Below are 15,839 nucleotides of genomic sequence, written 5' to 3' on the forward strand. Positions count from 1 at the left end.
TGAAAGGATAATTCAAAAGTTTTTGGATCGAGAACGGTAATCCCATACGAGTAAACACATCATCTGCTAAATAAGGATCCGAGTAATTACTTTACAAATTGCTTTTTCTCTCCAGTTGATGCAACAATTGCAAAATGTTACCTTTTTCTTTTCTTTTTTCCTTTTTTTTTAAAAATGATCATGCCAACGGACATCTAACGGTGCAATAATTCACTTTATTAATTATCTATCATACATGAGAAGGCAGAGGCATTTTTGAATCATTATGTTGTGTATTATGTAAAGACTTATTGTAGGGTGAACTCGGACATAACCCTGACCTATTAGCTCCTCAAGAGCTCTTGCTTGCAATTCCACTCGACTGAAAACTGTTATAGAAAGAACATTATTTACATTGACATTATTTACTCTCCAGTGTTCTGCCAAGGTTTCTTCCTCATATCATCTCAGGGAGTTATTCCTCATCACCTTCGCCTCAGGCTTGTTCATTAGGTATCAATACTAGAGATAAATAGTAACTTATATTTTGAACTTTAAACTTTATTCTGTTTCTATACATACTGTATGTAAAGCTGCTTTGACAATGTGAATTGTTAAAAGTGCTATACAAATAAATTGAATTGAATTGAATCAAAATGTCTTGTCGAGTGAGCTATGCTGACAATGCTGATAATCCTCAATTATCAACGGTACATAAAGATTAATGGCTAACTAACTAATTAACTATTGAGGTTTCTGTAGCTTGCAAGGTTTGTTATTTAGCTTTCTAGCTCATGTTCATTTATATAGTGGTGTGAAAAACTTTGGGACTCCAGCGAACCACAGTGAGAGCCGTTATCCAAAAATGGTGCAAAACATGGAACAGTGGTGAACCGTCCCAGGAGTGGCCTACTGACCAAAATTACCCCAAGAGCACAGCGACGACTCATCCAAGATGTCACAAAAGACCCCATAACAACATCCAAAGAACTGCAGGCCTCACCTGCCTCACTTAAGATCAGTGTTCATGACTCTAACATAAGAAATAGACTGGGCAAAAATGGCCTGCATGGCTGAGTTCCAAGACGAAAAGCACTGCTGAGCAAAAAGAACATAAAGTCTCGTCTCAGATTTGCCAGAAAACATCTTGATGGCCCCCAAGAATTTTGGGAAAATACTCTGTGGACTGACGAGACTAAAGTTGAACATTTTGGAAGGTGTGTGTCCCATTACATCTGGTGTAAAAGTAACACTGCATTTCAGAAAAAGAACATCACCCCAACAGTAAAATATGGTGGTGGTACTGTAGTGTGATGGTCTGGGGCTGTTTTCTGCTTCAGGACCTGGAAGACTTGTTGTGATAAATGGAACCATGGTACTAAAAACTCCTGAAGGACAATGTGCAGCCATCTGTTTGTGACCTCAAGCTGAAGCGAACTTGGGTTCTGCAGCAGGACAATGATCCAAAACACACCAGCAAGTCCACCTCTGAATGGCTGAGGAAAAACAAAATGAAGACTTTTTCTGACCTGAATCCTACTGAGATGCTGTTACATGACCTTAAAAAAGCGGTTCATGCTCGAAAACCCTCCAATGTGGCTGAATTACAACAATTCGACAAAGAAGAGTGGACCAAAATTCCTCCACAGCGCTGAAACAGACTCATCACAAGTTATCACAAAGGCTTGATTGCAGTTCTTGCTGCTAAGGGAGGCCCAAGCAGTTATTAGGTTTAGGGGGCAAACACTTTTTCACACAGGGCTATGTAGGTTTAGGTTTTATTTTCCCTTAATAATAAAACCCTTCATTGGAAAACTGCATACCGTGTTTACTTGTGTTATCTTTGACTAATATTTAAATTTGTTTGATGATCTGAAACATTAAAGTGTGACAAACATTTTTCAAACTTTTTCACACCACCGTATAGAAACAGACAATCACTACTGAACAATCTGTTGATGAACTGATCCAGAGCTTTCTTACAGTAAAATATCTCAAGATCAGGCTAGTCACTCAGCTAGCAAAACGCTTAGCTGTGAAGTTTCCACGGATAGGAACGTCGAGCTGTGAAATGTCGATTATAGCCACGATTCGTCTAGCATATTTCACCGATCATTATCAAGCTGTTTAAAATGCTGCTATCTGATAAATTAGATGAGAGACCCTCATCCGTCTCCACTGTCTCAGACATCACTGCTGCTGACTTAATGATTAGGTGCCTTAGGTAGGCTTTCACTAGACTTTTCAAACCTTACAAACTTGAAACTCAATTATTTATCATCGTGATTGACTCACACTCTTCCGGGGCTAAACGTCTACTATCATTTTTTTAGTATGCAAAGGTGATCATAAAGAAATGTAACAATATTTCAGATTTAATATAGCTGAATATTTTATAAATTAAGTTAAAGTAAAAAAAAAAAAAACGGTACAGTGATTTAATTGTACTCAGTTTTTCAGTGCACACCTGGCTGTAGTAAAGGATCCATGCCATCTTCTAGACTGAAAAGGAATTGGATTACAGCTCGGAGTCTGATTGTGCATGCGTGCATGTGACTCTGAGAAAACATAGAACGTACTGTTAAAACATGTACACTTATACATCATTTGCATATCTATTGAAAATAGCTATTCCATGTTAGTCCTCCTTATGTTTTTTTCAATGATCTGAACAAACCTGGTGTAGTTAAGAAACTGTCGCAGCTTTCGGAGTACGCAGGAGAGCAGTTGAAAATCCTATGTGTTAATTGAACATCACTAATTGTGCTCTTCAATCAATCATACATTTTTTTTCACAATCATGCTTCCTCTCTTCATATTTAGTTTGTCATTAAAAAGCCATCAGAAACCACCGTTCCAGTGTCGGTGTCTCTGTGATGGCTGATTTAATTCTGAGGATTCTGCACGGTTATCTGAGCTGTGTAGTAAAGGGTGATTTAAGAACAAATTGCTCTTTTCCTCAGACTCTTAATTGAGACAGGCAAATTTGTAGGCGGTCGATAATAGATTTTTTTTTCTTTCTTCTGCACCTAAAACACATAGAATCTTGATGCCTATTTTCCACAGAGAGTATCATGCTGGCTTTCTCATCAGGTTGTCTTCACAGAGGGTTTATTAAAAAAAAAAAAAAGGAGGTACAGTTCAAAATAAGAGGAACACGTTTAAAAAAAATAGGAGAAACTAAGGAGAAACTAGACTTGTTAGTTGATCCAAGAGGCAACAGGCAAAGTGCAGGGTTATTAAAGGCACATGTCAGTCCTGCTATGAGCAAGATGCAACTGTGCTACAGTAGGTTCAATTATAGTCGAGAACAGAGAAAAGACAAAATCCATAAATCAGGTTTAACCAGAGCAATCAGAAGGTTAGGAACCGTAATGTCACAAACATAAAATACCTGAGTCTATGTACACAAATAAACAACAGAAACAAAAATGTTCTTAATCAGAAGGCGTGACGGTGCAGGTGGTTGTTGGGAGTGAGTGAACACGGCGGCGGTGATGCAGATTTGAGATCGATGGGTTTACAATGTGACAGTTGGCCAACATTTGTTAGCATTTGGGTAGTTTGCAAACAAAATGACGAATTTTGCAACAATTTATTTAGCTTAAAAAAAAAGAAAGAAAGAAATATACATGATAATTTCAATTCCAAGCATGAGAATTTACAGCTTGTTATTAAATATGATCATTAATTAATTTTATGTTAGCATATTTGTCTCATAGGAAACTAGCGCAGTTATAAGCAGTGGATTGTGAAGCACATACAGTACGTCAAGATGAAGACCTGCAGGTCGGCGACAGCCTTCTGCCTTGTTTCTTTCTTTCACCCCATGCAAACTTAAACGTGTCCTGTAATCCACTCCTATTTAACATTTTAACCGTATGTAGACTTCTTATCTGGTCAAGGTGTAGCGATCACCCCCATTCTGTACACATTACTGTAGATCATGCATGAGCTCACATCTCTCAGTGCTGAAACGCTTAAATATTGATGCCTATCTGCTGCGTTTGATGCTGTTTGATGCCGTTTGATGCTGTCATCTAAAAACAATTCAGAACCATGTCGGGTGTTTGCCTTTCCTGTGATTCAGTGATTGATTACAAATCCTCAAATGTGAGAAAATAGAGGTGGCAGAATAAGATAAGGACATATACAAAAAGAGACAAGCCAGTGTGAGTTACAGCCTAATGTTTATGGACACCTGACCCTTGCACCCATATGTGGTTCTAACTGTAAACTGTAGCTACGATGTTGGAAAAACATCTTTATATGCTATAGCATTATAACTTCCCTTTTCTGGAACTAAGAGACATGACAATGCTCCTGTTCAGACTGTTCCAAGGTTAGAGTGGAAGAACCTGTGCATCCTGCACAGAGTCCTGACCTCAACCCCATTGAACACTTTTGGGATGAATTGTTATGCAGACTATGCTTCAGGTCTCCTCACCAAACATCAGAGCATAAGCTTACTAATGATCTTGTGTATGAATGAATAAATTCCCACAACCATTCTCCAAAATGTAGTGAAAAGCCTTTTGAGAAGAGTTTAGAACAGCAATTGAAGTGACATATATACGGCTAAATACGGTGACCCATACTCAGAATTCGTTCTCTGCATTTGACCCATCCAAAGTGCACACACACAGCAGTGATCACACACACACCGTGAACACACACCCAGAGCAGTGGGCAGCCATTTATGCTGCGGTGCATGGGGAGCAGTTGGGGGGTTCGCTGCCTTGCTCAAGGGCACCTCAGTTGTGGCTGGCCCGAGACTCGAACCCACAACCTTAGGATTACGAGTCAGACTCTAACCATTAGGCCACGACTTTCCCCACGACTTGCCCCACGACTCGGGGACTACATCTGGAGTGGGATTGTGTCAGCAGGGACGTGGTTGAGACGGGTTGAACCCTTGATGATTCTCGTGTGTATATTTATTAGCCAAACTTTTCTAATGTGTGTCTCTTTGTGTGGTCAGGTGTGGAATGCTCACAGGATTGCCCTGAAGCACCAAGCCTTTGACTAATAGATGTGTTTATTTTAAAGTAATTCAGAGGAAGCAGCCCTGGTTGGCCATTTACATTTTTAAGGCAGCACATTTGCAAGCTAAACAACTCACAGCTCCAGGATCTTTTGTTTGATCCTGAGCTCAGGTTACTGTTTGTATGACGTGTTACATATTCTACACGTGCCTAGATACGGTTTCCTCCGGCATTGCAGCGTGTGTACGGTACAATTTCAATCAATTTATATTCAGTTCAGTTTAATTGAATTCTATTTGTATAGCACTTGGATATAGCACAAAGCAGCTTTGCAGAAATTTACAAATTCTAGATAGAAATAAAATATTTAATTGATCCCGAATGAGCGAGCCGGAGGTGACGATTGCAAGAAAAGAATGAAGGAAGAAACCATGAAAGGAACCAGACTAAGATTGGAACCTCAACCTCATCTGGGTGACACCGAACAGTGTGATATTCAGAAATATTCTCTTCAAAAAATTCTCTTCATAGAAATAATATTCATTTTAAATAATATTGCTTGAATATGTAAACCTCAAGCCTAGTTTTCTCATGAGAGGCACTGGATCCACCACAACTCTTATCAGGAAACAGTTAACACTTAATAGGAATTCATAGATACATGCTTAGACATGCCCAGAAATGTACTCAGAAATGTAGGACAAAGAAGAGCGGGGAATTAAAGCCGGTGGTTTAGTCAGAAAAACAAATTGAGCATAACCCAACAAGAAAGATGTGTAATAAGAGTCGTTAAAAGCAATGCTGTAGAACAGGGAAGTAAACGTGGAAATGAATGTGAGAACTTTTAATTTTGTTTTACATGCAGCACTTCTGGGAGCAGGATGATTGTTCATATGTACATAGTAGGACTGTAGGTTAAGAGGTACAATAGAACTACCGCTTTTATGTCTTTTCATCCAAAACAAATTAGTAGTTGTAATTTCACTTATTGGACGCATCTTTATTGTGGCAATTTGCACAATAATCAGGTTGGTTTTGCTTCCAGGTAGTTTTTGTGTTTTATTTGGAATTCAGTTTTTGGGAAATGAGCATGATGTTTGATGCAAATTCAATAGTAACTGCAAAAGCTGAGTCATGAGATGGGTTGGGTTCTAAGTAATACCTTTGTATTATGTAACTATGTAGACTATTCAACAAAATAAAATAAATGTCAAAATAAAATACAAATAAAAAATATTTATGAAGTAGGTAGTTTATTACATATGTGAATTAAATAAAACTGAAATGACAAAATGCTTAACTGTGAGCAATATTATTTACATTTATATTTCTAGCCTCTTATGTTCTTATTGCAGAGCGATTTGTATACGTCTCATTTATACAGCTGAGCAGTTGATAGCGGTGGCAGCTTGGCAGTGGGGGGATTAGATCACATGACCTTCTGATCACCACTTAGCCATCACTCCAATATATAAATAAATTTTTGTTGTTTTTGGTTAAATACATGTATACTGTGATTGAATTTGCTGTTTTATGATGTCTAAATAAACTACGGTGATGTCTACTACTACTACTACAATAATAATAATAATAATAATAATAATAATAATAATAATAATAATAATAATAATAATAATAATAATGAAGCTCTAATTGAAGAACCTTCTGTTCAGTGGGGGGTCAAGCGGTTAAGGCTCTGGGTTGTTTTGGGTTCAAGCCCCAGCACTGCCAAGCTGCCACTGTTGGGCCCTTGAGTAAGGCCTTTAACCCTCACTGCTCCATGGATGCTGTATCATGACTGACCCTGTGCACTGACCCCAACCTACAAAGTTATGTAAAGAAAGAATTTGACTGTGCTGTAATGTGAAAATACACTCTATCACGTGTTGTTTGTTGTCTGAGAGCACCTCGGTTTTAGGAGATGGGCTTCTAGTTTTTCATCTCATTTCTCACTAATCTTATAAATGTTTTCTATATCCAGCAGGACGTCAGTGATTGACTGCGAACATCATGAGCTTATGACACTAATTGACTTCTGCTGCAGCACACGATCCAACACAAACCACAATAAACACACACTCTGAGATTGGGAAAAGAATCCCATTACCAACATAGTTGTGGGATAATCCTGCATGTATTAGGTCAGAATTGTATATTTCTATAAGTAGAAGAAATCTAGGGAGAAATTTGCTGTTCCTTGTCCCGAAACAGATGACGTCTGGCTTTAATATCTTTTACTATTATCCCTGATGACTGCATCAGTCATGCTTGCTGGCACAAAAGGACACAAAGGAATAGCTTTCTTCCAGCCGTTTTAGTTATCCATGTATATGTTTTCCATCGGTGCCATCCAGGGTTCTGTGTTTTAGAGAGCAGCGATATGTATTTCCTGAAGGAATTAGAAACATTTTTTCAGCAAAAGCCCTGAAAGGGAAAAGAAACAGAATAATTCAGGAACATATCTTCAAGCAAGACACTATCGAGCATCTTTGTAGGATGTTCTCGGGTGGCTCAGGCTTTCCGATTTTGCATCGTTCTTTTGACACTCATTTTATTTGGTGGAAATAGAAAATCATTTGGATTTATTTATCTATTCATATTCTCCGCCATGCGTGCTGAGAAAAAGACACGGCAAAAACTTGCTGCTGGTTGGATGCTCTTTAAACAATCATGGAAAGCGCAGGCAGTAAGGCATGCAGACAAGTTAAATTAGATGTTTCAACTTTTGTATGGAGATTCAAATGTTGCATGTAGTGTTTGCTATTATTATCTTGTCTTATTGCACTGAATACCGTGTTATCATGTATTCTGGGAGTGCGAGGTACAAGCAGGGTAATTACTTAACATCATTGTTCTAAGGTAAGAGTGTGTGTGGTGTTTATGTGTGTAGTGACAGTTGGTGCAAACTCCACACAGTACCATTATGTAACTTTAAGCTACAAACCTGTGGGTGAGACAGAGGTACAGTGATATGGGTTCAGCTGTATGCTAACCCAGCTGTGCCATTCATTCATTCATTCATTCATTCATTCATTCATTCATTCATTCATCTATTCATTCATTCATTCATTTTGTTTGTACATAACTTTGTTTATCCACTTATTTATTTCCTTGTTGGTGTGTATTTTTTCTGTTCATTCATAAATTCATTCATTTGCTATTTTTCATGTATTTATTAGTTCAATCATTCGCTCATTTGGTTGTTTGGATGCTCATTCATTTGTCCGTTTATTCATTGATCGATTAATTTGTTTTTATTCATTCATTCTTTTATTCATTTGTTCAATTTGTTTGTGCATTTCTTTGCTTGTACGTTTTTTGTAAATTCATTCATTCATTCATTCAACAAGTAACGAGAACCCAATCACTCTGTCCTCATTCATTCCAGTTGCTATCTGAGATCTCAATTATACTTTATGTAATTTCAATAACCACACTAATATTAAGTAAAACATTAACTCATTATTGATCTTTTGATATAACGTGTATTTCCATCCAATTTGAAATAGATTTTTTTCTTACTTTATCCTGATTTTTAATGTTTAATGTTTAATGCATTTCAACTTAAGTAAGAGACAAAAAAAAAAAAGAACCTATAAGATCATTGATCCTGACAGATTATCAGTCTACTTACAGTATCAGATCTACTGAGCCAGAATCTATGTGAACATTCAGCCCTGCTTAACCTCTGCTTCAGGTGTAGAAGAAGGTCAATTGTCACGTATAATCTGTCACCACTGCTCTAAGAGCTCTATCAGTGAGCACCTCACCGATTCTGTGTCATTTAGCACAGCACTCAGTCCTGGATCGATGCCATAATGTCTGGAATTTCAATCTTACTCCATCCACACACAGGCTAATGAGAGTTTCTCATCACCTTCAACTACGGGTCATCTAGGATTTGCTCGTATTTTCTATGAATTAGTTCACAAAGCTGAAGTGAAGTGCCTGTTTCTTACTTACACACACACTGTAGCCTCTGCTTTGTCAAATCACACAATGCATGAGGGCACTTTCACGAGATATAAAGCTAAATTGGGCATGAACTTCATCTTGGAGTAAGCAAAACACGTCTGCTCCACATCCATACCTCTGACACTGGAAAACTCAGGTCAGATGATGATACATCAATAGTTTGAAGTGATTTCCTCACATTCATGAACAACAAAGTAAACGTGTACGTATTAAGTGACACCTGCTGTAGTAATATGTATGCAAATATGTTAGCTAGTTATCACAAACTCATTTAAACAGTAAAAAATACACCCAGAGACATTTCCTTTGCAGTCAACTGAATTATACCAGAAATCAGAAGCAAGTAGCCCAGTTCACAAAACAGAATAAAAACTGCTTTCTTGACCAAATGTGTTAATATTTGTAGTATTTAGTTATTAACCTCTCACTATGGGGATTTCACACCGCTACAGTATGTCACACTGCTATCAGCCTAATAAAAGTATGATAGAAAGCACAGCCTTTTACATGTGTCAATCTCATTTAAATGAGTTTCTTTGGAATTCATTTTATAAATGCATATCTTTATTACCCTAGAGTTATTTTCCTTGCTCTGGTATTCGTTGATAGTTCTATTAGCATGAATTCACACTCATTCTGATAGATGCATGTCGATTTTCTAAGCAGTAATTCAGAATGTACAAACGTGCACATGCCTTACATGAGCTTTGTGTTACAACGTGTTCATTTAATATCTGTACTGGGTTTGTTTGTTTGTTTATTTCTGTTTTTATCTCTGGAAAACACATGAACCATGTTAGAAAAAAAGACACTTGGAGGTATGCAGTTACAGGAAAGTAATCAACAATGAGATGATGTGATGCAGCCTGACACACAGCAGAGTTTGCGTTACCATGCCGATCTTGATTATTTCACAATATTTATTTTAATCTTCTTATATTACAGTAAATTGTCATAGAATTACAGTAATAATAATAATAACAACAACAACAACAATAATAATAATAATAATTAATAATTAATAATAATAATAATAATAATAATAATAATAATAATAATAATAATAATAATAATAATAATCTATTATTAATAATATTTTGTGTACAGTTTCATTTAAAGTTGTGGAACGTCCACAAATCAAGTTTCTATTTCTTGTTATCACTTAACTTACAATATTTTCTCCTTATTTTCTTTCTTTCTTTCTTTTTTTAATATTAAAAAAATTCATATCAATTTTTTTTGACTCAGACAGCCCGAAAACTTGAAATTCACCCCAGGGTTGAGGGTTCTGTGTGTGTGTGTGTGTGTGTGTGTGTGTGTGTGTGTGTGTGTGTGTGTGTGTGTGTGTGTGTGTGTGTGTGTGATGCTGGTTTCCTCCAAATACTTGCATTGTAGGCTTAGATTACAGAAAGACCAACTTAATGGATTTGATTACTTTTCCATACAGAACTAAAATAAATAAATTTAAATTTAAAAAAAGGGATCTGCACTAAATTAAAGAATGGTTTATAAATATACGATATCGCGTTTTTATTACTTTTCTAGGATTAAAGGAGCTCATATGGAGCTAAGCTTTCCTCTGGCTCCTTTTTAAACCCATAGCATTGAAGTTGATGTTGTTTGACCTTGCCACATGCTGTGCTTTGGTGAATTGATTGCACTGCAGTAATGTGCACTGAATTAATGCTATTACTTATAGTGAGTGTTTCAAATGCAGAATGTATTTTAGGTTCATTGAAATCAAACGAATCCTTTCACACAGCCGTATCCATCTGTCATACCTCGACACCTCTGCACGCGCCTTAGGCTACTGCGATGTTGCTGAGAGCAAAAAAAAAAGAAAAGCGGCTTACAATCTAACCATAACAGGCTAATATTCAGTTTGATTAACGGCAGGAACCGACACGTATTTTTTTTTATTATTTTTTTCTTTTTTTCTAAGCTGCTCAACAGAGAGTCGGATAATATCTCCAGCACCACCTCGTTTTTTTCCGCGCGCCACAGAACTGTTGGAGAGGTTGATGCGCTGCACGCGCTGTGGTTCGGTCTGGCGGCGCGCTCGCGTTCGCGCACAACCAGTGACGTTGCACACCGGGGCGCGCGCTCCGCTCCTGCTTCAGTCTCTGGTCTCGGAGTCTAGTGTCTGAAGGAGCGAGTCGGACCTTCAGCGTCCCGCCGCGCGACCTGTGAAGGAATCCGTGAATGAACACCTGAGAGGCGGAAAGCGGACCGAGTTGGACATGAAACCTGGGAGTCAAGAAGAAGTGGACACTGAGGCACTGAGGCAATGAGACACTGAGGCAATGAGACACTGAGGCAATGAGACACTAATGCTCTGAGGCAATGAGACACTGAGGCACAGCATGTTAACGGGTGAGTTTCTTTCTTTTTTTCTTTCTTTCTTTCTAAACAACACCTGGACTACATCCGACACCACAGTCAGCTGCTGTACTGTAGTTTGAAGCCAGTTTTATTGCTACACAGTAAACTATTAAGTCTAATATTGTTGTTTTTAAACATTTCGGACTCTCCAGTCTGTGTTTAAATTGTTATTATTCATTTAAGACATGTTAATGACACGGTTTCACACGGTGTGTGTGTGTGTGTGTGTGTGTGTGTGTGTGTGTGTGTGTGTGTGTGTGTGTGTGTGTGTGTGTGTGTGTGTGTGAACTCCGCGCGCACCAGGAGGACAAGACTGGGTGGAAAAAGTAATATACACCACACCGAGAACGGGTGCTTATTGAACCTATCGCTTTGTTCCGGACACAGAACACACTTTGTTTTACTGGGAGCGCGAGCTCCGTTACAGCTAAGCCTACAATGCGCGCTTGGCGTTTGTTATTACGCGTCTTGTGTAATGAGGTAATAATGATGCACAGGCAGGTGGTTTATTTGTGAGTTTCGTGTTTGTTAGATTCCGGTTTCAGTAAAGAAATGTGTTGGTTTTAGTGTCAGTGTTAAAGTCCTGGTCTAAAACCCAGCTTCAGTTCCTTAAACATATCTTATTGCTGAAACCTGTCTCCATGCAGTGATTCATCAGATCACACACACACACACACACACACACACACACACACACACACACACACACACACACACACACACACACACACAAACACACACACAGAGAGAGAGAGAAAGAGTCATCAGCAGAGACAGGATGTTCAGGTCAACATGTCCTCACACATTTAAGAGAAATAATAAATTGTTTATTTGTTATTAGACTACATTGTTATACCATGTCTGGACTGATATAAGTATTGTGGTAATGATTAACAAAAAATATATATAGAAATATAAAAAACATATATACGATCCTGCTTTTAAATGATATTGAGGTGCTAAACCTGCCTGAAATCTCCAGCCTGGTGCATGTAACGGCTACGGATCACTGCAAGCACGTCCACTTGTTATTGCTGGCTGTGCCAAGAGTAATGAGAATCAAGATCACCTGATTAACTTCCTTTTCATCTGCCCATTTAATGACGTGGAATTTTTTTTTAAGTTGCAACTTCAATGCCAATGTGAGTTTGTGCTGACATGTTGCCACCGGTCATTGGAGTGGGCTGCATAAAATGTTTCATTTACCAGAGAAAGAGAGAGAGAGAGAGAGAGAGAGAGAGAGAGAGAGAGAGAGAGAGAGAGAGAGAGAGAGAGAGAAGGACGAACAACTGGAGGATAATGGAAAAGCGAGTCCTTGGGGGTGATCAGGGGATAAATAGAAAGAGAAAGAAACATGTAGACGGTGCAAATGGTTGATGATGCAAATCACCAGGTTCTGTCTTGTATGTGATCACGCTCTTTTTTTTCAATGTGAAGATGTTATCCAGGATTAACCCGTTTTCTCTGCCCATTCTCACGGCGTCACATTGTTTCTCTCCATGTCCCTCTGTTAACTTCTGTTTCCTGACAAAATAAAAACTCTTTGACCCAATTTACATGGGTATTAAATCTGTATATATAATATCACAAAATGAGATATTATCCTGGTTCATCACAGGGATTAATTGCACGTTTGTGTGTGCTGGATTTTGTATATTGGATTTTTTCAGTGACGTGCTCTCTACAGGATGTCATCATGTGACCTGAGCACATAACATCTCTCTGGGTAAGTAGGAGTTTCAATTCATATATTGAAGTGATGTGACGTGACATACGGCTAAGTACGGTGACCCATACTCAGAATTTGTTCTCTGCATTTGACCCATCCAAAGTGCACACACACAGCAGCGAACACACACACCATGAACATACACCCGGAGCAGTGGGCAGCCATTTATGCTGCGGCGCCTGGGGAGCAGTTGGGGGGTTCGGTGCCTCTCTCAAGGGCACCTCAGTCATGGCCGGCCTGAGACTCGAACCCACAACCTTAGGATTACAAGTCAGACACTCTAACCATTAGGCCACGACTAAGGAATCTTTTCGTATATAGAAATTTTAGTTAATATATTGAAATATCTGCTTGGAGGAAAACTGGTCTCTGTCACAACAAACAAATGATGTGGATCACCAACAGCTGACCATTCAGGAAAACTCTGTGTGGTGATCTGGGCTCTGCAGGGAGATGAGAACACAAAGGATGGACGATATACAGCCATCCAACTAATCAGAGCTAAGAGGCATCTCTACTTGGTTGTCAATCATCTCAATCAGGAAGCTCTTCCTTTTGCACTGGAATTCAGTTGTCCTCACTGTTGACACCCTTGAAGTTTTGAGAGTGTGGCTCTGGAGAAGACACTGAAGGGTAATTGCTTTAACCACTTTGGAAATATAAAGATGCAACCTTTAAAATAAACCGGTGGTCCAATTGACAACAGCTGTAGTTCCTGAGTTTCTCCTTGTGTTCTTGTGTGTTTCATTTGGGAGCTCTGGGACTCTGACTGTCCAAAAACCTGTCAGTATTTGACTGGCTTTTAGTCGATGGTGTAATCCTGTGTCACGTCCAGCGTTCCCAGTTTAGTCACCGGATTCCCAGTGACCCTGAACAGGATAAAGTGTATCTGAACAGGAACAAATAAATGAATGAATTGTTCATTGAAAGATGACTGTTTCATTCATGTTTCTGTTCTGGTGCTTGATCAGGAACTTCATCGTCATCTTCTAATACGTACTTGCGCTCTGTTTGACTCGATCAGAGGCTCAGACTGGCTAGCTCTCTGTGGAGTCGCTCATAAATATTAACGAGCAGCTTATTGTGAGCATTAGAGCTTGTCAGCGGCTCGGGGTGAGCCCAGTCTCCGATCTGTCAGGACTGATTTGACTTGTCACTGCAAATGGAAAGAGCTTCAATATACCTTTCTTGAAGTTGTCGCTGCTTGTTCACGCTGGAGCCCTTGTGTTAGAGTGTGCATGTGTGATTGCTGACAAGAAAACAAGATAGAATCTGCTCCTTTTCTTGTAGTGGTGTTTTCTGTTTTTGTATGAAACACAATTTTTTTTAAATTGGCTATTAATTCCCTGATTTGTTTAAGAGAGCTTATTGGGAATTGCAGCGTGTGCACGTAGACCGATCGATACACAGTGCCGGAATTGCATACAGGATGAGTGTGCAGTTGGATAAGGATGTCAATAAACTTTCCAATGATCACGCTCATTTAAATCGTAAGCCTTTCTTTTTTACTCTAACAGCCCCTCATCTGCATGGTTAAGGCTGCCAGTTACTCATATGTCCGTGCCAGCGTGCCTGAATGTCTCAATCAAGCTAGCGTTCTTGTTCAAACACAGACCAGCACGGATATTGATGCATGCACCGCCTCTGAATGTGTAAGTAAATATTTGCATTGCATGCACAAGGGAGCTCTTTCTCTTCCTTTCCCATCAGTTTCTGTCTGGTTGTGTGGCTGCGACCTGGCAGCTCCTCCCTTTAACATAGCCGCAGAGGCAAGCTGCGGAAAACAGCCAACATGTCACGGTGGCCCGTCTCCGGGGAGCAGAGCTGTGTGCGAGCACTCAGGGAAGTCTCTTTGGTCGTCAACCCCCAACCTACAGGTGTGGGAACGCAGACACTACACTGTATGCCTGATCCCTGTCCACGTCAACACTGCTTCGGTTTAACACGACAGCTAATGTAACACTGGACAAATAATGGAACAGTGCCAGAAATTGCTCAGCAGAACGAAAGTGATCATCTCTGTGTCCATGTTAGAGATTACCCATGGCAGACTTTGCAGGTGTGTATAAAATCTAATGTCGGGAACGTGCTGAGATTATTTGACCCCCCGTGTTGTGTTTACAGTTCTGCATAAGGGATTTAGTCCATTAGGAAATTAAATAACAGCGTGTGCTCACCAGCATGCAGTGTTTAATTGTTGTTTAAACTGACAGCATACTGCACTGCTGGTCTCCTTCTCTCTTCTCACTTTGCTTTTATCCGCTTCATTCACTTACACCACACACACACACACACACACACACACACAGACATGCACGCACGCACACACACACGCACACACACGCGCACACACACACACACACACACACACACACACACACACACATACACACACACACACACACACACACACATACACGCACATACACACACACACACACACACACACACCACACCATCACAACACACACACACACACACACACACCAACCCCCACACACCCACGCACAAACTCACACACACACAACCCCCACCACTCACACCCACACCCACACACACTCACACACACACCACACAAAAACCAACCACACCACACACACACACACACACACACACACCACACACACCACACACACGCACACCACACACACGCACACCACACACACACACATACACACACACACACACACACACGCACACACACACACACACACACACATACACACACACATGCACACACACGCCACACATACACATACACACACATACACACACACACACACACACAC

The 15,839-nt window shown here is 39.6% G+C and overlaps 2 protein-coding genes across 3 annotated transcripts in view; one reads left to right on the plus strand and one right to left on the minus strand.

The window, feature by feature from the left end:
- Window positions 1-15,839, minus strand: part of LOC113663171 (E3 ubiquitin-protein ligase TRIM39-like) — a 537,569-nt gene that overhangs the window by 33,068 nt on the left and 488,662 nt on the right. The gene's annotated exons all lie outside the window — the stretch shown is intronic.
- The window catches only part of htr2cl1 (5-hydroxytryptamine (serotonin) receptor 2C, G protein-coupled-like 1), a 118,511-nt gene continuing 113,605 nt past the window's right edge, over window positions 10,934-15,839 (plus strand). For both annotated transcript variants that reach the window (XM_027178378.2, XM_027178380.2), the window contains exon 1: window positions 10,934-11,312. The gene's annotated coding sequence lies outside the window, so the exon portion shown is untranslated. The remainder of the gene's footprint in view (window positions 11,313-15,839) is intronic.

The sequence above is a fragment of the Tachysurus fulvidraco genome, chromosome 1 (genome assembly GCF_022655615.1).
Source record: "Tachysurus fulvidraco isolate hzauxx_2018 chromosome 1, HZAU_PFXX_2.0, whole genome shotgun sequence".
Lineage (NCBI taxonomy): Eukaryota > Metazoa > Chordata > Actinopteri > Siluriformes > Bagridae > Tachysurus > Tachysurus fulvidraco.